General features: G+C 36.6%; 1 protein-coding gene across 14 annotated transcripts in view; it reads left to right on the plus strand.

Moving 5' to 3' along the window:
• Nucleotides 1-24,017, plus strand: part of MAP2 (microtubule associated protein 2) — a 318,054-nt gene that overhangs the window by 124,497 nt on the left and 169,540 nt on the right. The window contains exon 3 of one of the 14 annotated variants that reach the window (XM_062190748.1): nt 15,551-15,658. The exons of the other annotated variants lie outside the window; for them this stretch is intronic. The gene's annotated coding sequence lies outside the window, so the exon portion shown is untranslated. The remainder of the gene's footprint in view (nt 1-15,550; nt 15,659-24,017) is intronic. 14 annotated transcript variants of the gene reach the window in all.

A 24,017-nucleotide genomic window follows, 5' to 3' on the forward strand; every position in this document is an offset into this window, starting at 1 on the left:
AAATGATGTTCAAATCTGCTATTCCAAACTAGAGTGATTTTTATGTAGTTTGAGTAAATCAACAAATGAGTTTCCCATGAGTTCATCAGTAATAAATTTACACTACCTCATTAATACATAACCAGAATCAGATTATTAACTTTAAAAGTTCATAATATTTATTATTTAATGTAAATATGAGATTGTAATCTTCATTCAAATGATACTCCTAAGAAAAGACAGCACATGGAATCTTTAAGCCGAAAAATAGTTAGAAGGTTTTTTTGTTATTATTGTTTTAATATATATAAGGTGAACATATTTCATGTATTTCAGAAATACAGATTTAGGAGCATAGTGATACTTAGCACCCTACCCTCCCTCCTGCCCACACTCCTTCCCTCCCTCCTCCTTCCTTTCTTATTCGTTCTTTTAATTTTTACAATGATTATTCTTTAGAGAAAGGATTCCTTTTTGAGCTCTATAATTTCCAAATCAACATCGCAGCCTAAAGGCCAAACTTGACTTTGTTTTCTTAGATCTTATAAAGACACTCAGCATGAAAATTTTTCATTATTTTTCTTCAGAAAATACTGCTTTCATTGGATGACTAGTCCCACTGTTCTGATTCATATCATAAATTAAGTCAAATGAGTGGCTGAATTGTGAAGGAGCAGAGGTGAACATAGAATCAATTAAGTCCAGCAATTGATTCCAAACTCAGTGCATTCAAGTTTATTACAGAAACACTACCCAGTTCATATTTAATGTTAGTTTGTCTTTGTATGTAGCATTCTGTAAAAACAGAAACAATCTACGTATTAAAGGTAACACTACAAGTAATCTCTAAAGTGGTAATCAAACTGGACACTTTTAAGATCAGCAGGTCAAATGAACACAAGGTTTAAGTAAAAGTTTAAGTTGTTATTCCAGATTATTCTTTTCTGTCTTCAATAATGAGAATTGGGAAAAAAATGGGTAATTTTAACATATTATTGTAACACCAGAAGTTGTATTGTTATAGACTTGAGTTAAAAAAAGCTACTGAGATGTACCTGATTCTCAAAGGCAATAGGGAAGCCATCAATTATTTTTTCATAAATAATAGCAAGAATGAGATTCTTTGTTAAGCATTTTCTATCTGTTTAAGAGTGAGTTAACTTCCTCCTCACTGAGCAGAGTTTAGGTATACAGTAACAGACTTGAAAAAATCAATGTGAACAGTACCAGGATAGAAATACTTGTTTTTTCAGCCTCTTTACTTCACGGTGTTTCATTAACTTCAGAGGTAGAGCTGGATATTGTGGACAATTGTACATATTAATCCCAAATGGCCAACACATTTGTATTCATCTTTTCCAATGTCTACTTTGTTTCTCCAAAACCAATTCATTATTATTCTTTTTATATCCAACATTGTATACAGAGAAAAATAATAGGTGGTCTGTTGTCCTTTTGCTCTGAACCACTGATTTCTTCAGTTGAATTACATTTTATTTCAACTTCCTTGTGGAAATAGAACAACATGAATTAAGTTCATTCCATCATTTTTCACAGAAAAAAAAAATTAGAGGATTTTCTGGCATTGGGCATTGTGAGCTAGTGATATGAGAGTACTTCAAAATGTTCATGGAAACTGAAATTTAAAGGTAAGTATACCTTGGTGCAAAAAAAAAAAAAAAAAAGGAATGTGCATAAATTTTTCACAATATGTATTTTCCACAAATGTGTTGAAATAAAATACCAAAAATGTCGAAATCATGGTCAGAAATTTACTATCAAACATTTCAGTCTAAACATCAGTCCCTACCAAGGTCAAGAATACAAAATGCAATCCTGTCTCACCACTTCCTCCCTCCCTCCCTCCTCTAAACATTTTCAGCTTGTAGTTCTTCCATCTCATTACATCATCAGTTGTATTAACCCCTTGGAAATTATTTAACAGAGACAATATTCCCAGGCAGAAATCCAAAACATCAAATTCCCTGTGGCAAAAATCAGACAACAGCTTTGTGTGTCAGATACTGCCAGAGATGATCTGTATTTATGATCAAAATATTCCACAGCTGATGCTCTGTGACCTTAGGTGAGCTATATAACCTTCCTGAGCCAGACACTACTATCTATCTGAAAATTAGCAATGACATATATAATGTGTTTGGCCCTGGGGCCAACCATCAAACATTATGCTCATACCTTTGTGAGTGATCACGAGAAAGGAAATTAAGCTCATATTGGTCAGTAATGCAGCAATGCTGCTTCTTGATAAAATGAGGCAGGTGAAAGAAGTAAATAGCACATGCAAGACCATCAGTAAGAGTCTTAATCATGAGCCTAGATTTTATTAGAACCACAATACAATTATTTTAGACTTTTAAAAGGACATGGCTTAATTACAAATCAATCACCAAATACTAATGAAATGGCTATGAGTTTCTCGATAGTGTACTAGATAATGATGTAGTACAAGCACATAAACAATGTTTTTGTCCTCAAAGTCCTTGAAGCACAAGATGATCAAACTAATACATAAAAAGAAATAATGTATAATATATACATATACCTATAGCTTCTAAAGTACATTATCCAAAAAAATCATGTAATTTACCTTTTATGAAGAATGTGTAAGATTTTTTGGTTCATTAAACTTTTATCTAAATATAGTCATGGTATAGATACTCCAGATTTTTTTTCTTAATTATGCTAGTTGCCTTGTTAAATTACATATAAGTCTCCCCTGGTATAAATTAATTCAAATTATATTAAAATTTTTATTGTATTTTTCAGTGACTCATTATTTAATTAAACTTGAATATGTATTCATTTTCAGATTTAAAACTTGAAATGAGGAATGTGAGTTTGTCTTGGGGAAAAAAAGCTTCACCTAATCTTCATTTCTTAAAAGCAAAAAAAAAATTGTTTATTTGCCACAGAGAGAGATCCCATCTACTGGTTCTGTCCCCAGATGCATGCAACAGTGGCTTCTGGAACTGAGTAGGGCCTAAGCCTGAGAGATGGAAATTCAATCCAAGTCTCACTGGTGGATGACAGGAACCCAATTACTTGAGCCATTACCACTGCCTCCTGGGGTCTGCATTAGCAGGAACCAGAGCCTTGTATCAAACCCAAGAACTCTGATGTGGGACACCAACATCATAACGGATGTCTTAATGTTTGACTAAATTCTGAATCTTGCTTAGTTTTACCTACATATTTTCATTCATTCTCCTCAACAGTTCTGCAAGGTAGATGTTCCATTCCCCTATGAGGTACTTGCTCCAGAATACAGTTGCTAAGTCTTGTAGCCAGGATTCCTGGCTAGGTTGTTGTGACTCCAGTGCTGGGGTATTTTCATTTCACCCTTCTTTACTAGAATTCACTGTATTTACTCCATCTTTTACTTAGATGTGAACCTAGAACTCACAACATAGGGTATTTTGGTTTCGATAGATCATTTTGCAAGAGAGAAATTTGAGGTTTTAGTCATATATTTTGAAATTAACTTATATTTCATAGATATAAGAACAAAATTCCATAAAAACGAAGACAAAATGTAATATATGAAACATTACTTAATGCAGTGGAACTCTGACAAGTTCTCTTTATGCGTATTGATTATGTAAGCGAATGTTGTGTTCATAAATCTCAATAGAATACAATTCTTCCTTGTCCTGAATCAATGATATCTTAAACCACAGTAGTGGGTAAACTACTTAGAAAATGTTTAAAACTATTTTGTATTCATTTCTATATTCTAAAAGATTTCTTTAAATGCCACATTTCTGTTTTAAAGATTTTAAGAGCAATCTAAAATGATGTTTTTCTGTCGATACATCTTTCTGTAGAAAGTACAACATAGAACACTTGCTTTAGAACTGTGTGAAGCCGGCACCGTGGCTCAACAGCCTAATCCTCTGCCTAGTGGCACCGGGACACAGGGTTCTAGTCCCAGTCGGGGCGCCAGATTCTGTCCTGGTTGCCTCTCTTCCAGGCCAGCTCTCTGCTATGGCCAGGGAGTGCAGTGGAGGATGACCCAAGTGCTTGGGCCCTGCACCCCATGGGAGACCAGGAGAAGCACCTGGCTCCTGCCTTGGGATCAGCGTGGTGTGCCGGCCGCGGCACACCAGCCGCAGTGGCCATTGGAGGGTGAATCAACTGCAAAGGAAGACCTTTCTCTCTGTCTCTCTCTCTCACTGTCTACTCTGCCTGTCAAAAAAAAAAAAAAAAAAAAAAAAAAAAAAAAAAAAAACCTGTGTTCAAACAGGAGATCAAGTTTAATTTTTCCTAATTGTTTAAAATAATAAATATGTGAAGTTCTCTTAGAACTTTCTTTCATTCTGAGTGTTTGTATCTCTTTTTTGAAGCTTGTACCCCAACATCAAAAGAATCTTGAAAATGACAAGATTAACAGAGTGGTAGTAGTAGGAGTGTTTATTGCAGCTTGTGAGGAAGACTTAGAATTTTCACCTTGGCTTTGGGAGGAGAGACTGTCTATGAAATAATCTTTTTTTTTAACTTTTATTTAATGAATTTAAATTTCCAAAGTACTGCTTATGGATTACAATGGCTTCACCCCCCATAAATTCCCTCCCACCCGCAACCCTCCCCTTTCCCGCTCGCTCTCCCCTTCCATTCACATCAAGATTAATTTTCAATTCTCTTTATATACAGAAGATCAGTTTAGTATATATTAAGATTTCAGCAGTTTGTCCCCACATAGCAACACAAAGTGAAAAAATACTGTTGGAGTACTAGTTATAGCATTAAATAACAGTGTACAGCACATTAAAGACAGAGATCCTACATATTTTTTTAAGAATTGATTAATTTTCTATGCAATTTCCAATTTAACACCAGGTTGTTCTTTTTTTCCCATTTTCATTTATCTTTATATACAGAAGATCAATTCAGTATATACTAAGTAAAGATTTCATCAGTTTGCACCCACACAGAAACACAAAATGTAAAAATACTGTTTAGTACTAGTTATAGCATCACTTCACATTGGACAACACATTAAGGACAGATCCCACATGAGACATAAGTACACAGTGACTCCTGTTGTTGACTTAACAATTTGACACTCTTGTTTATGGTGTCAGTAATCTCCCTAGGCTCTAGCCATGAGTTGCCAAGGCTATGGAAGCCTTTAGGGTTCGCCGACTTTGCTCTTATTCCGATAGGGTCATAGTCAAAGTAGAAGTTCTCTCCTCCTTTCAGAGAAAGGTGCCTCCTTCTTTGATGGCCCCGTTCTTTCCACTGGGATCTCACGCGCAGAGATCTTTCATTTAGGTCTTCTTTTCTTTCTTTCTTTCTTTCTTTCTTTCTTTTTTTTTTTTTTTTTTTTTTTTTTTGCCAGGGTGTCTTGGCTTTCCATGCCTAAAATACTCTCATGGGCTCTTTAGCCAGATCCGAATGCATAAGGGCTGATTTCTGAGGCCAGAGTGCTATTTAGGACATCTGCCATTCTATGAGTCTGCTGTGTATCCCACTTCCCATGTTGGATCGTTTTTTCCCTTTTTGATTCAATCAGTTAGTATTAGCAGACATAGTCTTGTTTGTGTGATCCCTTTCACTCTTAGACCTATCAGAGTCATCAATTGTGAACTGAAATTGATCACTTGGACTAGTGAGATGGCATTGGTACATGCCACCTTGATGGGATTGTATTGGAATCCCCTGGCGTGTTTCTAACTGCACAACAACAAAACAAACAACCCACTTAAGAGATTGGGCCAAGGACCTCAATAGACATTTTTCAAAAGAGGAAATCCAGATCGCCAACAGACACATGAAAAAATGTTCAAGATCACTAGCCATCAGGGAAATGCAAATCAAAACCACAATGAGGTTTCACCTCACCCCGGTGAGAATGGCTCACATTCAGAAATCCATCAACAATAGATGCTGGAGAGGATGTGGGGAAAAAGGGACACTAACCCACTGTTGTTGGGAATGCAAACTGGTTAAGCCACTATGGAAGTCTGTCTGGAGATTCCTCAGAAACCTGAATATAACCCTACCATACAACCCAGCCATCCCACTCCTTGGAATTTACCCAAAGGAAATTAATTTGGCAAACAAAAAAGCTGTCTGCACCTTAATGTTTATTGCAGCTCAATTCACAATAGCTAAGACCTGGAACCAACCCAAATGCCCATCAACAGTAGACTGGATAAAGAAATTATGGGACATGTACTCCATAGAATAATATACAGCAGTAAAAAACAATGAAACCCGGTCATTTGCAACTAGATGGAGGAGTCTGGAAAACATCATGCTGAGTGAATTAAGCCAGTCCCAAAGAGACAAATATCATTTGTTTTCCCTGATCGGTGACAACTAACTGAGCACGAAAAGGGAAATCTGTTGAAGTGAAATGGACACTATAAGAAACAATGACCTGATCAGCTCTTGTCCTTACTGTTGATGTACAACTTAATACTTTATCCTTTTTAATATTTTTTGTTGTTGTTGTGGTTCTAGTACTATTGGTTGAACTCTGTATTTAAGACACAGTTATTCTTAGGTGTTTAAATTTTAACTGAAAAGTGATCCCTGTTAAATATGAGAGTGGGAAAAAAGAGAGGGAGGAGATGTACAATTTTGGACATGTTCAATCGGACTTGCCCCAAATGGTGGAGTTAGAAATAATCTTATTATATAAACCTAAAAGCTTTAGAATAATTATTTTTGCGTATGATTTTTGAATGTTGTTCCTTCTTCCACTTCCAATTAATGCTCCTGATCTTCCCAAGTTACTGCTTAGGCCAGAATAGGGATACGTAACCTTGAGCAAGGCATTTCACTTCTGAGGCTAAAGCTTCTCTTCTGGTCAGTGGGGTGCCTCATTATAGGTGTTGGTGTGTGTTTTTTCTTTCTTAACTTAAATAACATAACCCATGTAAAGTGCTGATACTCATTAATGTATATATTAGCAATTTTTTTTAGAAACCATTGAATTATTAGCTAAGAGCAAAACCAAATTGCAGTTATGGACTACTTGGTCTTTTACTCTTAATCCATTTTTTAAGTTATCCTAAGCCAATAATGAGATTTAATTGTCTGAAGTCAGCACTGCAAATCATCCATATTTTTATGGAGTTGAAACAGGTGTGATGGGCACATTGAAACACAGTTATAGCAGATACTTCATTATTCAGGGCTTGAAAGGCCAGGGTCAAGATTGCATCAGGCTTTGTTAAATTTGAACATTCTGGTCATTTCACTGCTCATTAAACAATCTATGAGAACACAGGCAGTGGAAAGGGAAACAGATAAGATGGAATTCAAAGCTATTTTTGTCACTCTTTAAAGAAAAACATTACTGATAATTTTAAGTGGATTTTAGGTATGAAATAATGGTGTTTCCTGTTCTGAATGCATGGGGGTGGGGGTAGCAGTGATTTCATTATTTAGCACATTTAAATTAGGTTATTTATGCTCCACTAATTACCGAAGGTAGTTGTGAGTTTTCTATAATGTGCTAATCTTAATTTACACTTTACCATCTGTCTGTGTCTTAAGGCTTTGTAGATTCCACTGTGCAGTATCCTCTTGCAGATTAAAGCCATCTCTGGCAAGGCATCTTCTTTGGAAAATTGCCTGGTCTGCACTTTTGGGTCTCTAAATCAGAAACATAAGACCTAGTACAATTCAAAGAGCAGGTAACTATTATTTTTAATGTTGTTTTGTTTTCATGGAATAGGACTTGGAATAAATATTAATCAGTTGACCTTGTGAGAAAAACACTCTTGAGCATGTTGTACATTGTTAGCCCAGTCACATGGCTAGTATCTTATTAACCTAAGACATTGTTCTCTATATAATTTAACCATATTTTTCTCCTCCAAGAGTGAAAGGACAAAACATCAAATTAAAATGTACTTTATTGTTTGCTTTTAGCATACAAATTAGTATTTTGTTTTTGTTACAATTTAAGCTCCTAATTTTTTCTTGAATAAGATCTAAGGCAAATTTATATAGTCACATTCATTTTACATATGTATGGGTGTCTGTATATATACATACATGCAGAAATTGCCATCTCTATGTTTGTATATAGGTATACCACTGGGTTAGCAAGAATATACATACCTATTCAGTGTCACAAAGTGTGTGTGCATTGTTAGTGCAACACCTTGAAAGTCATCTGTAACCCATGTTTATAGCAGCTCAATTCACAATAGGTAAGGTATGGATGGAATTAACCCAGATGTTTTTCTACTGATGATTGAATAAAGACAATGTGGTATATATACATGATGGAAAACCACTCAGGCATAGACATAAATGGAATCCTATCTTTTGCAATGAAATGGATGCAACTCGAGACCTGTATGCTGTTACATAAGTCAGACCCAAAAAGACAGGTATGTTTTCTCTGATTTGTGGTAGGGAACATACAGAATAATAATAAAAAAATAAAAATAAAAAAAAAAAACACTGAACTTATAAGAATGAAATAGACATCTTAGGATTTAATTATTGTTTATAACCCTTGGCTATACTACTGTGGAATAGTGGTCTTTCTACGTTTTACTTGTTGAACATGATGGTTAGTGGTGTATTAAGCCTGTGATTATAAAGTAAATTAAAAGCATGTTATGGCAAAAATTAAAAGAAAAAAAGGAAGGAAAGATGAGAGAAGGCGAGAAGTATCCTTACGTTCTTAGAATAGTATTTTTGAAATCCATAAAATCTGTCCTCTTTATATTAATAACAAGATTTGAAAAGAAAGCAGAAATCAAACAATTATGTAGTTATATATTCTCAATGTTGTCATATACAAATAGCTTGATCTATGAAGTCATGTAAAACCGAGTATCAACCTGAATCTATTCCTTCCTGCTTATATGATCTTTCTGCATCTCTTCGAGCACCAGTTGCCTAACTATAAATTAGTCTATATCAAAAATGGTATCCTGTGAGAAGGACAACAGAGTATTTCAGGCAGAGATCCCGGGATGTATAAGGCTCCCAAAGTTAGTTCACCTTCTCTTAGGAAAGAGGCAAACAAAATCTGAGTCTCAAGGGGCTTATGCGTTTTTAAAAACAAGATAAAGAATCTGACATGAGTGGTTTCCAAAAACATGTGGTTAACCCAGATTAGAAAACACTTCTGTAATATTGTTATGTAACATTCTCCAAATAATTCAGATTTCAGAAGAATTAAGTAAGTCTCCTTCTTTTATTTTGCACTGGTCTTGTATTTAACAAAAGCAGAAAGATCAACTAAGATATGAAATTACCGATTTTAACAGACCATTGTGACCTCATAATGGTTTTAGGAATGTAGTAAGAATTAAATGGGAAGTCCATGTAAAGCAACACAGTGAAGTTAAAATAAATGGTAGTTTTTACAGTAATTCCCATTATTATTATTGTTATTGTTAAATTTGGTGTCATACTGAATACAATAAACTTGCAAATGGGTATGAAAGCCAGAGTTCTTTCACATCCTTGGTATTAGAATGTAGTCAGTTTTTTTGCTGAAAATGATCTTCATTTTCCAATACTCTTTAAATGGAAGAAAGGAAAGAAATAGCACACAGTAACTTCTTTCCTCTTTTTGTACACAATGAAGCCTTATATAGTGTCAGTCTCAATAAAGCACCAGAAATAAATGGAGTGCTATTTATTATCTGGAAACAGAGTATCCTGATTGCTTCATTTCATTTAGACTTATAAGTTAGGCAGCATTTCACACTAAACTGGACTACAGGATCCGAGCATCTGTAGGAATGCATTTCCTGATTAACCAAATTTACATTATTGTAATAAAAACATCTGTGGTAATCCTATGAGGAAACAAATCATTCAATTTTGGTAGAGAAAATAGGGAGCTCCACAAATCTCCTATTTTTATCCAGGTCCAGTTATTTATTTATTTATTTATTTTTGACAGATAGAGTTATAGACAGAGAGAGAGACAGAAAGAAAGGTCTTCCCTCCGTTGGTTCACTCCCCAAATAGCCACTATGGCCGGCGCGCTGCGCTGATCCAAAGCCAGGAGCCAGGTGCTTCTTCCTGGTCTTCCACGCGGGTGCAGGGCCACTTGGGCCAACTTCCACTGCCCTTCCGGGCCACAGCATAGCACTGGACTGGAAGAGGAGCAAATGGGACTAGAACCCGGCGCCCATATGGGATAATGGCACCGCAGGCGGAGGATTAACCAAGTGAGCCACAAAGCTGGCTGGTCCAAAACTTTCATTCAGAGAAATGATTAAGATGACAGCCTGCCTAGTGCCTACTCAGCAGATATTCTGCCCCCTTTCTATATTCTTTCTTTGCTGAACTAATAGCAAAGCTTATGCTCTCAACCTGCTGTACACATAACTTTATGACTCATTTGACAAATATGAAGTACTTCAGATGGCATAGAAGTGACACACAAGTACAGACTGTCACAAATGTGACCAGTGGTTCAGTGATACCATCAAAGAATTAGTATCCTTCGTCTTTTTACATCCTACTGTTTTACCATGTTCCTTTTTTTTTTTTTCCAGTCACCCTTTTTGCCTCAAAGTCACAATATGGCTGCAGCACTTTCTTACATCATATTTATATTCCAGCCAAGAAAGAAAAATGGTACATTCTTTCTCCTCCTAAGAATGTGTGTTTTGATTTGGTAATAAAGACTTTCCCCTGTTTTTCCCTTACATTTCATTAGCCAGAACTGGATCAGTTCCTCACTCTTAAACCCACACCAGAGCAAGGGAAATGTCTACCAAGTAGCCAGTAGATGTTGTCTGCTGCAGCTCTCTTCAAACAAGAAGAAAGCCAAGATCTATGCACCAAAGCAAACTTGTACAAGGGTTCACAGTTAGCGGCAGGGATAAAAATTATCCCTGTCTCTTGTGGATTCCATACTACCAACTTGTGTCACTCTATTAATTAATCACTTGTTCATTGAAATCCTCTCTAGAACTGTGCCACTATTCTTGAGTATCAACCTTAATTAATTTTATGGGGTAATTTAAAACATATAAAATACTGATAAGTAATTCACCAGACAAGAGGTTTAGAAAAATATTTGTTAAAAGATACATCCTATTACAATGTTTAGAGAAGTTGATATAGATTTCAATCTGTCAGAAAGTTTCTTGAGGCATATTGTTTTCTTCTCTGCAGCTACTGTATATGCTACTGCTAGCTATTTTCATGACAACAATCACAAGTTGGATGCTCTTTTTAGCTATAACAGGGCCATGTTGAATAGGCCAGCTGAGAGCTATTTTACAAGAAAATTTAGCAATTACTTTGTGGTAATGGATATCGGTTTGTGGCACATCCGTTCCAGTTTCTGCCTTGTTAAACACTTTAAAAGCAGCTTTGGTTTCCTTAGCTTCTCTTTCTGGCCCTCTGGGAACTACAGGCTAATGCATCTTTACCACTGGTGGTGAACAAAGCTACATTGGTCATAATCACATATTTTGCCCATTGGCATTAAATAGAGAAGGCTACTTGGACATTTTTTGTAACTTTTGATTTTTTGCTGCTTCAAATAATGGAAATATTACTGATTCATTGTAACACAATGAGCCAATGTAGTCTGTTTCCAGGTCATCCTATGTTAAGCGTTTTTAGTTATTTAGAGAAAGGAAGCAAATATTTTGCTAATTCCAGATTTGTCCATTCTAGTGGAAGCTGTATTTGTGAATTAATCCATCTTCTACAAGAGTTCTTCAAAAAGAAGAATATTATGAAACAATTATGCCTGAATTTCACTGTTTTTTGTACCAAAATAAACTTCTCTCTTAATTCCATTTTACCATGAACTGTTTGAACTCACCTCCTATTTTACATTAGAAATGAATTTTAATGCAATTACTCTTGGACTAAGATTCTTAATAAAACACTTTATTTAAAACAATATTCTAGGCTATCCTCTGAGACAAATGAACCATACTCAAAGCGTTAAATCTATTCCCAATATGTATTTTGTGGAAAAAATAATGTGCAGAGCTCATATGCTTATGATTATAGAAATACTCTAAATTATAGTATAAGGCTATAAGTGTTGTGTCACAAATGTACTGTTACTTTGCTACATATTCTTTCACAAGAAATAGCTGATTATTCTGATTCTACAACTTGGTATTTTTTTGTGCACCTGGAACAATACTTCTGCAATATTGATAATGAATATGAAAAGTCTCCTGGGTAGTATTTCTTAGTTTCTAAGCCAGAATTAACCAGATAAAGCTGAATCTTGAGGAAATGGACCAGGAGACCATTTTAGGTGATTAATAAATTATCAAGATTACTATTGCAGGTAACTAAAGTCTATAACAGTTGCCATATCCAGAAGGCTCAAGAATAGAACTGGTTTTGTCATGGATTAAATATTTCTGGAAACACTTCCTACTTATCACAGTTCTCATAATGTACTTTCACTTCATTTAATATAATTAAGTAATTAAAGCTTCTCAAGTTTAGTCAGATCTAAGTTCCTTCAAATGGAATACTAAATTGTGTATATGATTTGCATCAGGGATTTTGACTTAGATACGTCCTCTTGGTCACCTTGAGGAGGTCAGCCTGGTCCTCTCTCATATCCTATCTTTTATTACAGTTAGTTCAATTTTTTCTTAGCAACATCTAATCAGAGGAAGATAAATATGTCAGTGCTGTAAAATCTGTAACATTTGTAAAAGATTTTATATTACCATGCCATTAGCTATTAGTATAGGAAGAAAAATTTTGATTAAATGCACAATTTTAGAACTAAGTAGAAAACTTATAGTCCATCCTTTTTATTAATGGAATAATGAAGCTTTAAAAATGAAAAGCTTACCTAGTGTTATAAATAGATCGTGGGGCAGGCTTCATAGTGTAGCAAGTGAAGCCGCCACTTGCAAAGCTAACATTCTGTATCAGGGTGCTGACTGGAGTTCAGTCGCTCTGCTTTTGATCTAGTTTCTTGCTGATGTACCTGGGAAGGCTGCAAGAGGTAGCCCAGTTACCATCAATGTGCCAGACCAGGATGAAGTTCTTGGTTCTTGTCATCCTCCTGACCCAGTCCTGGCTGTTTTTGACCATTTATGGAGTGAATCTTAGAAGATTCTCTTTCTCTCTCTCTCTCCCTCTCTCTCTTTTACTCTCTATATGTGTATTTGTTTTTACCTCTCTATCACTCTGCCTTTGAAATAAAGAAAAACAGATTGTACAGTAATTGTATCGGTAGGAATGTATGCCATTAATAACATCTATTCCTCAGTCTTTCTTTTCATCAACTACCAATTTCACCTATCAATTTCCATTTTTTAGAGCTAGCACACAAAACATTAACTTTAGAAACATTCTTTTATATTGTATTATTCACCCTAGAAAGCCCATTGCATTCACTTGAAGGATAAATTTCCTAATTATTTAAAATGATTTTATTTTGAATGACCTTATCTTGTCTTTGCATAGAGTCCAAAGAGCACTTGAATAACTCTTCTGATTAGAAGATATTTTGGTAATTTCATTATGTGCAAAGTTAATGTAGGTAGAATGCATAGTGCTATTTATTTTTGAGATTTTAAAAATTCATATAAGAATTTCCATTTTAAAAATTAGCATTCTGATAAAGAAAGCCTGTGTATTTTGTGCAGGCTTACATCACGAAAAGCCTCTCTTTGTGGAAATCATAAATTATTTTCTTTCTAGGGAAACCAGAGTATGATGTAGCCAATTAAGAAGGAAAGCGGATTCATTGCTAAGAGTAGGTTAAAGTGTTGTTGCTTTGTACACATAACATTATTTATTTCTCCTAATGATCTTGGGAAGTACAGATTTATTGAACCTAGGCTACTTACTGTCCCAAAGGCTTCACAGAAGAGAATTCCCTTTTAAACTTAAGTCTCATTGAAAGCCACACATCACTCCTGCACCATATTGCCAGTAAAATCAAAGAGTTTAAGTGAATAAATATTCTTTTTGATTTAACAAATTATTTATGTTATGGAATCATAAGACATTAACTTTCTGCCAAAACAAAGGAAAAAAAAAGTTGCATAATTATCTCTTGAGACCAGATATTCTATTTTTTTCTCTACTGTGAATTAGGGAAAGGAACTTTTGTAAATAAAAATATAAAAATAACATTTAATTTTAAAAAGACAGCCCATTTTATTTTTCCTTTTTTCCTGTAAAATTGTCAAGCTCTAACCTGTTATGAACGAAAATGTCTCCCAGACCATTTGGAACCTTTGCTTAAAACAACTTCCTACATTCATCCCAACTACTTCTAATTTTAAACACTGGGATTTAGAGACAGACTTAGCACAGTGCCAGGAACATAATGCATTTCAATAATGTTGAATTTATGCTTTTAATAACATCAGGGTTTAGCCTGAGCAAGATATTTAATGTCTGTAACCCTTTGTGACTTTGTGTGTCACTGCCATCATCTCATAAATAGTTCATTCTTTTGAACATCCTGCTCTGTGTGCGACTGAGGCTTTCTTAAAAATGCTTATTGCTAAAATTAATTAAAATTAATTTAGCTTGGAGAATTTTTAAGAATCTAGCAAACACTGAGAAAATCTACTTTGAGTTGTCACAAAAAAACATTTAAAACAATATAAAGAAAATGTGGAACATATACATTATGGAATGCTATTCAACAGTAAAAAGAATGAAATCCTGTCATTCTAGACAACATGGATGAACCTTGCAAACATTATGTTAGGCCAAACAAAAAATTATTTAACCAAGTGGTTAGAATGGTATAATGAGAAAACCTTATATTAACAGTTATGAAACACAGCTCCTGATGCTTTTTGTCCATAAACCTGATGTTTGCATTGATGAATTTGTATATGCAAACTAAGAAATTCTTGTGCTCTACACATTTATAAGATTCTCATAAACAACAAAGATAACATACCCGAAAATGCTTGATAAACAGTACATTGATGTCCAGGTAGAAATGCCTGTGTGGTTATTATTGGTATTAATAGCACTATTTAATACAGCCACTCAGAATTTAACAGGTAATTTCAAGTTATTTGCTTTATTTTCTTGCTTCTATTACTCTTTCTTTGGGGCTGTGCCTAGCATATTGCTTTTCTGCTACTTTCTGCTTTCCCCTACTTTTCCTTACTTGATACTTTCTGCTTTTCTCTAAAAGGCATATGAGAATGTTGGCACTGTCTAAAGAACTGTAGGAAGGATCCCAAGCTCTTTGAACATTAGCGGTATGCTGGTAACTGACTCTCAAGGGGAGGAGGGGGAGAATATGTGAAGCAGCCCTAATGTATAGAGCTAACAGATTTCTGTATGTAAATAGTCCCCTGATGGCCCATTTCAAACTCATGTGATATTGACCACAGAGCTGGGAAGGGATGCACAGACTAGCTGTAAGAAGTGGGTAGGAGCTGAGATTGGCACACATTCCATAGACCAGGATTCATGTCAGTGAGGTCTACCAGATAAGGAAATGAGTATCTTTTGAAACTTTGAATTTAATAGGAAACATTGTTCTTCGATTTGAACTATAAAAATAAGATGCCAGTTAGGATACTTGCACATGGATTCAAGTCCTAGCTATGCTTCTGATTCCATATTCTTGCTAATGTAGATGCATGGAGGCAGCAGATGTGTGCTCTAGTGGTTGGGTCCCTGCCTGCTACACCAGAGAACTGGATTCAGTGCCCTTTTCTAGGTTTGGCGATTGCAGGCATTTGAGGTATGAACCAGCGAATGAGATTTTGCTCTCTGTCTTTCTCTTTGTCTTTCTGCCTCTCAAATAATTTTAAAAATTATTTAACATAGTTTTTATAAGTAACACCCAGTATAGGCATCAGAAAATCTATGATCATATATATGTACTGTTCATTAAAAATGCACTTATGAGGCTGGCACCACACTCACTAGACTAATCCTCTGTCTGCGGCGCGGGCACCCCGGATTCTAGTCCCGGTCGGGGTGCCGGATTCTGTCTGGATTGCTCCTCTTCCAGTCCAGCTTTCTGCTGTGGCCCGGGAGTGCAGTGGAGGATGGCCCAAGTCCTTGGGCCCTGCACCCACATGGAAGACCAGGAGAGGCACCTGGCTCCTGGCTTCGGATCAGTGCGGTGTGCCAGCCACAGCGCACCGGCCTCAGCAGCCATTGGGGGGTGAACCAATGGAAAAAGAAGACCTTTCTCTCTGTCTCTCTCACTGTCCACTCTGCCTGTCCAAAAAAAAAATGCACTTATGAAGTACTATTCAAGTTCATCTGAATTCTAATTCTAATTATGAGATCAGACAACAGATTTATGGCATCATCTTGTTGATTCACTTAATGTGAACGTATTGGCTGTGTTGAGAAGATGAAATCTTCAGTCCTCAATGTGAGTTTGATGACAAAATCATGTCTGTGTTCCCTATCTCATTACAAGAGAACACAGTTGTCCAGTTCTTCAGAGGTAATATGAAGGTAGATGGCAGGAAATGTTTCTCTGTTTAAGCTGCTGAGTGTCTCTTGGGTTTAGAATATAAGCCTGCCCAAAAGTGAAACAACATTTTAGTAGCTACTGTCCAACCTTGATGTCAGACATCACAGGAAGTTTCACCTATGTGTATCTAAGTATGTATATGAGTGCCTGAGTAGTGTGAAGAATGAGTCCCTGGGCTTGCATCTTGAAATAACTCTGGATCTCCAGGGGTTCTTGAAACTGAGTGAATCAGTTCCCACTTATTGGAAAGCTAATGTAAGAGGTTAAATTAATGTAGAGATGAAAGATGGAAAGGTCATACCTCAAGTCCAGGAACAATGTTGGAGAGTGGGAAGAGCGTGGGATGTAGTCACAGGAACCAGGAGTTAGAATCCTAGAATGCAGATCATTCTCCTCTATGCTCTCATAGCATTCTTTTTAGAAAAATTTTGTCACTCCTCTTCTATAGGGTTGGATCGATCTCTCTCACTCTTGCTGTCTGTCTTCCATCTCTGTCTCTAGTTCTATCTTATTGCCTCTTTCTCACTTCTTCCTCTGCATCACAGTTGTCTCAAGGATTTTCCTTTATCAGTTTCTCATACTCTAATACCATAATTATTATATTTGATGCCAAATTATCTCAAATTTGAGCACTGGGAGTCCCTCTGAAACTCCCTTTCATTCTTCAGTTCTTCCCTGCTTTCTGGCATAACAAGATGTCCAAGGACTCTGTACTCTCCCTATCCCAGACTTGGGGTCAGCTACATTTTTTCCCAAGAACTTCCAGTTCCATTCTGTGATAAATGGTACTTAGAAACCAAGTCTAGGGCAATGCTGCTTCTAGAACAAAACAAAATAATTGGTATAGTCATACTTGGTAAAACATAAAGCATCGTACTATGACTGTTACTGGTATCACCAAGGAAACATTCAGTCTCTTTGGAGCAATGCTAAAGCACCAACAAGAGTCTCTTGGTGTTTAGAGAATGAGGAGGAAACACAGTATTATATGACATAAGTTGGCTTCATGATGTATAATATGAACTTGTAGCTTATGACTCTAAGGGAGTAAACAGAAGAAAAATTGTGTACTGTATTTTCACCTGTTCACTAAGTAACTTTGTTATTTAATACTTCTGATAGGAGAGAATAAAATGTCTCAGCTTATGGACAGATTATGATCTTTTTTAAAAATGAAACATTTGTCTGAAGAATGTTGAAACATAAATGTGTATCTTTCTTTGGTTTTTTCCATTCTTATATTTATTCATACTAATCAGTGTGATTTTGAGATTTTTAAAAATTGCAAATATAGTAACTTCTTTACTCTGGTGGATATAAAAAATGCATCACATTTAAGGGGTTTGTGTGACAGCTTTGGGTTTCTGTGTAGAAAAAATGGATTATTGTGTGTTTCGTTGCCTATGATTTTATTTTGAATAAAATACACCTCCTGTCTGTACTCTGATTTTAATTCATGCTGTAAATATCATTTGATTTAATGTACAGAATTTTCTACTTTGATATATTATTTAATTCTTTCACTTAAAACTTTTTAAGAGCTAGTACTCCTCTATGAGACCATAAGTTTTGAGAAATTGGACAGGATACAAAATGGGTAAACAGGTGCTGCTTAGCATCTCATTAATTGCAGGGAAGGAAAGCAAAATAGCCCAGATGTCCAAGGGACAGCATTTTTTTTTTCTTTTTAACTTTGCCAGGACTGTTTCTTCTAACCGTGGGGGCTAAAGAACGGAGGAGGACAGAGTAGGGAAAACATATAACAGAGCTAATGGTTTCACAGGCCCTCTTTTCATAGGAAGCCAGGCTAATAATAAGGAAGAGCAAAGAATTTGTGATTGCGTGATCTATGTTTGAATGTTCTTTATTTCCTTTATTTCCCTATTTTTGGTTTTGTAACACATTCAGATGACTGGATGTCAGATGCCTCCGTGTGTGGGCAGGCTGGGCTAGGCAAGGAAGTGATCAGTTTGGCAGTGCTGTGTTTCAGCTGTTTCAGGAATTCCTCATTTTCAACACTGGGCAGAAAGGGCTATTCCCATAAAGAACTTGATACACATGCAGAAACTTCCAGACTCATGGAGAAGCTCAGGTCAGACTGTGTGGCCCAAGGAGGCTTCTCAGTTTACCAGGAGTTTGCCCTTGGGGACGTTGTCTAACCTTTCTGGGTTTCAACTTGCCTGTTTATAAAATGGAGGTAATAGCAGGACCTTCCTTCTGGGGTCCTGTTAATATGCAAAAAGTGCCTAACTTAGTACAGGCAAACAATAAATATTAGCTCCTATGTTTATGGCTTTCCTACATTTTAATAGAACTGTTGATAAAATATTACCACTTCCTACCAATGTTTGAAATTTTTCAAACAATTCCACCAACAAACATTCCATCTTTAAACTTCATTTCTAACTTTTTTTTTTTACTTATGTATTTCCTTCCTTACCACTGTGATATTTTTAAACACTTTTATGGTCTCTGTATTACTCAGGTTCACCAACTTAATATAAGTCACATTGATGAATCGTCTACTGTGGCTTGGCTCTTTGCTGCATGGTGGAAATACACAAATACAATGCAATACTTGTCCTCAAATAGCTCACTCTGGTGGGGTAGAACATCAGGGCTGGAGAACCTTTTTTCTGCCAATGACCATTTTGATATTTATAACATCATTCACGGGCCATACAAAATTATCAATGTAAAAATTAGCCAGCTATAGATTTATTGAATTTTGAATCCTGCCTGTGGTTGCCTTGGTAGGGCCATACTAAATGATTATGCAGGCCTTATATGGCCCGTAGATTGGACATTCCCTACACCTGGAGAAATGCCATTTGATTTAATCATTATTATCACAAGATACAGTAATATTTTATGCAGAGATACAAGCTTAGGGTAATTAAGGAATACTTTATACTTCACAGTCATGAAGTTTGTTTTCCAAATTCACAAAGCAGCAATGATTTTCCAAAAGGAAAACAAATATGATGTAACTTTGGTTAGTGGTCAGAAATGTTTCTAATGAAGTATGCTTTAACTCTAAAACAAATCTGAGAACATAGGTCATATTGAATATTTTATTTTGGAATCGATCATAATTCCCAAGGCTCCAGTTACCACTGATTTACATATGGGGCATTTTGTAATTTAAAAGTTAAAATATCTGCACCTTTTACCTAGAGTACATAAGCCACAAAGGTACCCATGTGCTAGAAGTGCTTCCAGGTTGATAAAGGACTGATGCATATGGCATCCACAGGAAGCCCAGGGAAACTGAAACTGACGTCTCCAAAGATCAACACTGCTTCCACACTAGCTCAAGTACCAAAACACAGAACTTTTTTTTTATTGCTTAACACCTCCAATCGCCTTAAAATATAAGGCAATTTTTTAAAATTTGGGACAGGTTTCTCTTTTTATAAATTTAATTTATTTTAAAAGCAGAGTGACAGAGAGAAAGGGAGATCCAGAGAAAGAGATCATCCATCTGCTAGTTCACTCCCTAATGTCCACAACAGCCAGGGATGGATCAGGCCAAACCCAGGAACCAGAAGCTTCATCCAGGTCTCCCCCATAGGCGACAGGGGCTCAAGAACTTGAACCATCTTCTGCTGCCTTCCCAGGCACATTAACAAAGAGCTGGATTGGAAGTGGAACAGCTGGGACTTGAATTGGTGCCCATATGGGAGGTTGGCATCTGGTAGTGATATAACCCACTGTGCCACAGCACCAGTGCCTCATTTTTAAAGATTAAATCGTTGGGGCCAGCACTGTGTTGTATAGAATAAGCCACTAACTTCAGTGCCAGTATCCCATATGGGTGCTGGTTCATATCCTGGCTGCTTCTCTTCTGATCCAGTTCTCTGTTATGGCCTAGGAAAGTAGTAGAAGGTGGCCCAAGTCCTTGGGCACCTGCAACCATGTGGGAGACCTGGAAGAAGCTCCTGGCTCTTGGCTTTGGAACAGCCCAGCTCCAGCCTTTTTGTCCATTTGAGGAGTGAACCAACGGATGGAAGACTCTCTCTGTAACTCTGCCTCTCAAATAAATAAATAAAATCTTTAAAAATTAATAAAAATAAAAATTAAACTGTTGATGTTAGTTACCCACACATCTCAGGAAACTGAGACAAAGACAATGCTTTGGGGGATTCCATTACTTCCTGGGTACCAGATTTTCACAGTGTGCATATTACTCATGTCAACCTGTCCTCGAAGTTTTCAGCTGGAACAGTTTAGATCTTAGACTCTACAGAGTACAGAGTAGTAGGGTGTAGTTTAAAAGCATATAAAATGAATTCAGATCCAGTTAGTCTTCCTATGTCATGGTTTTGTCATTCATAACAGAAATAATAACAGTAACCACCTCACAGAGTTGCTGGGAGAATGAAATGAGTTACTGCAAATAAATGCTCAAAAGGAGATAAAAGTTTCTCACTGTTATCTATAGGGACCCATGAAAGCAACCCTCCTTCTCAGATGATTACCATTTGAGTCCAGACAGGAATTAAAGACACACCCATTGCTGCTGTCTCCTCATCCTGCACCAGAGTAGTTCTGCAGTACATAGTGAAGTCCTATAGCCTCTCTCAAAGTCAGCATTGTGCCTGCATTCCCAAGCTCTGGAGCCAGTCTCACATTCTGCAGACCAAATTAGTATTCATGTAATTATGGGCATACCCCTTTGTCAGCACTGGCTCTGCTGCTCCAAAATCCTTATTACAATTTTTGGTCCTCAATCAAAATACAGCTCTGAGAAGCTATTTTATCGGAAATGGATAGGTGTCTTATTCAGCTTAAAGTTGTTTTGCAGTTAAAAGAATAATTTTCTCCTGTGCCTACCTTGTTAAGCACCAAGTACAAACTTGCATTAAATGGTAGAAATATGGCAAGTGTGGTAAAAGTAACATTATAATTTTATGAATTATATTTAGAGATTCTATTTAATGGATGTGTCATAAATACAATTTTGGACTTCTCTTTGTCCGTTAATTTGTCTCTTAATGTGAAAGGAAGGTCAACTAATCATAAAATTGATTAGAGCATATTTTTCTGGATTTTGCTGAATTTTTTTTACTGATTGAAGCTAATAAAGAAGAGGGAATAGGAAGGGAAAATAAAAGGAAACAATAAAATATACACTTTAAAATAATTTTTTAAAGATTTATTTATTTATTTGAAAGAGTTACACAGAGAGAGAAGAGGCAGAGAGAGAGAGAAAGGTCTTCTATCCGATGGTTCACTCTCAAACTAGTTACAATGGCTGGAGCTGCACCAATCCGAAGCCAGGAGCCAGGAGCTTCTTCCAGGTCTCCCACGCGGGTGCAAGGGTCCAAGGACTTGGGCCATTTTCTACTGCCTTTCCAGGCCATAGCAGAGATCTGGATTAGAAGAGGAGCAGCTGGGACTAGAAGTAGCGTCCATATGGGGTGCCAATGCTTCAGGCCAGGGCATTACCCCGCTGCGCCACAGTGCCAGCCCCCTAATTTCAATATAGTATTAATGTAGAAGACATTGATATAATTCACAATACCTTGTTGATACAAGATCACCTTCAAATGTAATTTGATGCCCACAACCTGTTTCTTTTAAAACTCCTTGTTGGTTTCATTGACACCAGAGACAAATACCTTTGTATTTAGTGAGTAAATAGATTATCTCGGTCATTTTTCCATGAAACAGTGGCACCAGAATCATCAAGGGTGGTTAACAGATGTGGAGTAGTCTCTTGGGTCCCTTCAAGACTCCTGAATCACATTGTTCAGAAGTGAGGCTCATAATCTGCATTTTAGCACAGTTCTGTACAGTCAGTAAGAAAAGATGTGAGCCACAGTCATGCTCTCCAATTGCAAACTCTCCTGAGTTGATGGTGCTGGGGGAGCAATGGCACCCTCTCCCTTCATAACCTGTTGCCCTCGTCATTGTTTTTATGCGTTATCATCGGACTCTGAAAATCGCTTTTCTTGATTCATGTGGTTTTGAGTTGTTTCCTTTCATCTCTGAGCTCTACTTCCAATCCTCTACCCTCAGCATGCATGCATTGCAACACACTTGATGTGTGTATCTGTAGTTGGCAGAGACGCCATTCTGTTTATGCCTTTTTTACTCCACACAGTTGTATGCTTACTTAGTTCAAAGCTCCTAACAGCTGTACAGGACCCCAGGACTCCCTTTAATATGTTTGACTTGCCTATGCTTCTGGCTGTCATCCCTCCGCAGTCTTCAGCTCCCACCATCGTAAACACCAAATTCAACCACTTCACACAGGCTCACCACTGGGCTAGCCGACTTGTGGTCAGGCCTAGGGAATACTCTCACAATTTAATCTGTTATTAAATCAAGATTTTAAAGACACTTGTTCACTTAGGAAGTTTTAAGCTAGTTGGATAATATATGCTGGCAGTTCAGTCCCAAACTCAGCAGAAAATGTCTTTGTATTAAGAGTGAGTTATATGTGATTTTCTTTTAATCAACTATTTCCAGCCATGATTTATAATTTCTCAAAAATATCTTTAATAGGCACTCTAATCCAAAGTTGTTTTCTTTTGCTCACATTTGTCACTCAATGTTTTAATCTTTCTCTTTGAAGTTATTAGGTTTATGTTAATTACTAAGAAACTATGAAATGAGGTCACAAAGTTATCTTCACCAGTATGAAATGGGTGTCTTTTGCTAGAGAGCATCGTTTCTCAATGAGATATTTACATTTCATACAAAGATCACCATTGGAGGCTATTTTCTCCTGTTATTTGTATATGTGCAATATCAGGGTCTCTTAGTCAAAATGTTGTCATTGTCTGGCTGCATAGATGTCTAAAAGTAATTCTAAGCAAACATTTTTTAAAAAATAAGCAACGAAGTATTCAGTTGAAAGATGAAGCCATCCAGGAAATGGTGATGAAATACTTGTTGTCTCTTTTTAGCTCTCCCTCAATCAGACCCTGCTGACTGTGTCCCTCCAGGCCATAGACATATTGAGGGTGACATTCTCCCTTTCCAAGATAATCCTCATGATAGGATGAACTTAATTTATGCTGTTAATGAGACTTAACTGACCACATCCATGTATCATCAATACATGTAAGTCCTGACTAGAGAACCAACCACCCAATTAAAATATTCCCTGTCACAGATTTGCTATATCTAGCAAATTCTGTAGAAATGCTGATTGTGGTAGTCGGTGGCTTTTGACGTTGTTCACGATTTATAAGGCTGTACTGAAGGGCACACGAAACTTAAGATTTCCTTAGAACAATGTCCCTGTTTAAATCTACTCCCATTCAGACACAGCTGGCATTTAGTAATGCCAGCCACTGAATGAGATCTTTCAGGAGCTTCTGCCTGCTTTACCTGTAAAGACTGGCTCACTGGTTTATAAATGCAACCCTTTTTGCTTCCAAAGCTCTTGATCCTCCAGCTCTTCTCTTCCCATTCTTGCTCTTCCCTCTGCTTTGAGCATCTTAACACTCCTAACACACTATATGAGTTTTCATTTATTTCTTTATTTCAAGTGATGCACAGATTGCTGAGTCAGTCTTCGTGTTTCTGAACTATTTTGTCATCTTCACAACCCTCATTTTTTTTTAACCTTTCTCTGGTGTAAAATAGGTTTCTC

This window comes from Lepus europaeus, chromosome 1, assembly GCF_033115175.1.
Source record: "Lepus europaeus isolate LE1 chromosome 1, mLepTim1.pri, whole genome shotgun sequence".
Classification (NCBI taxonomy): Eukaryota; Metazoa; Chordata; class Mammalia; order Lagomorpha; family Leporidae; genus Lepus; species Lepus europaeus.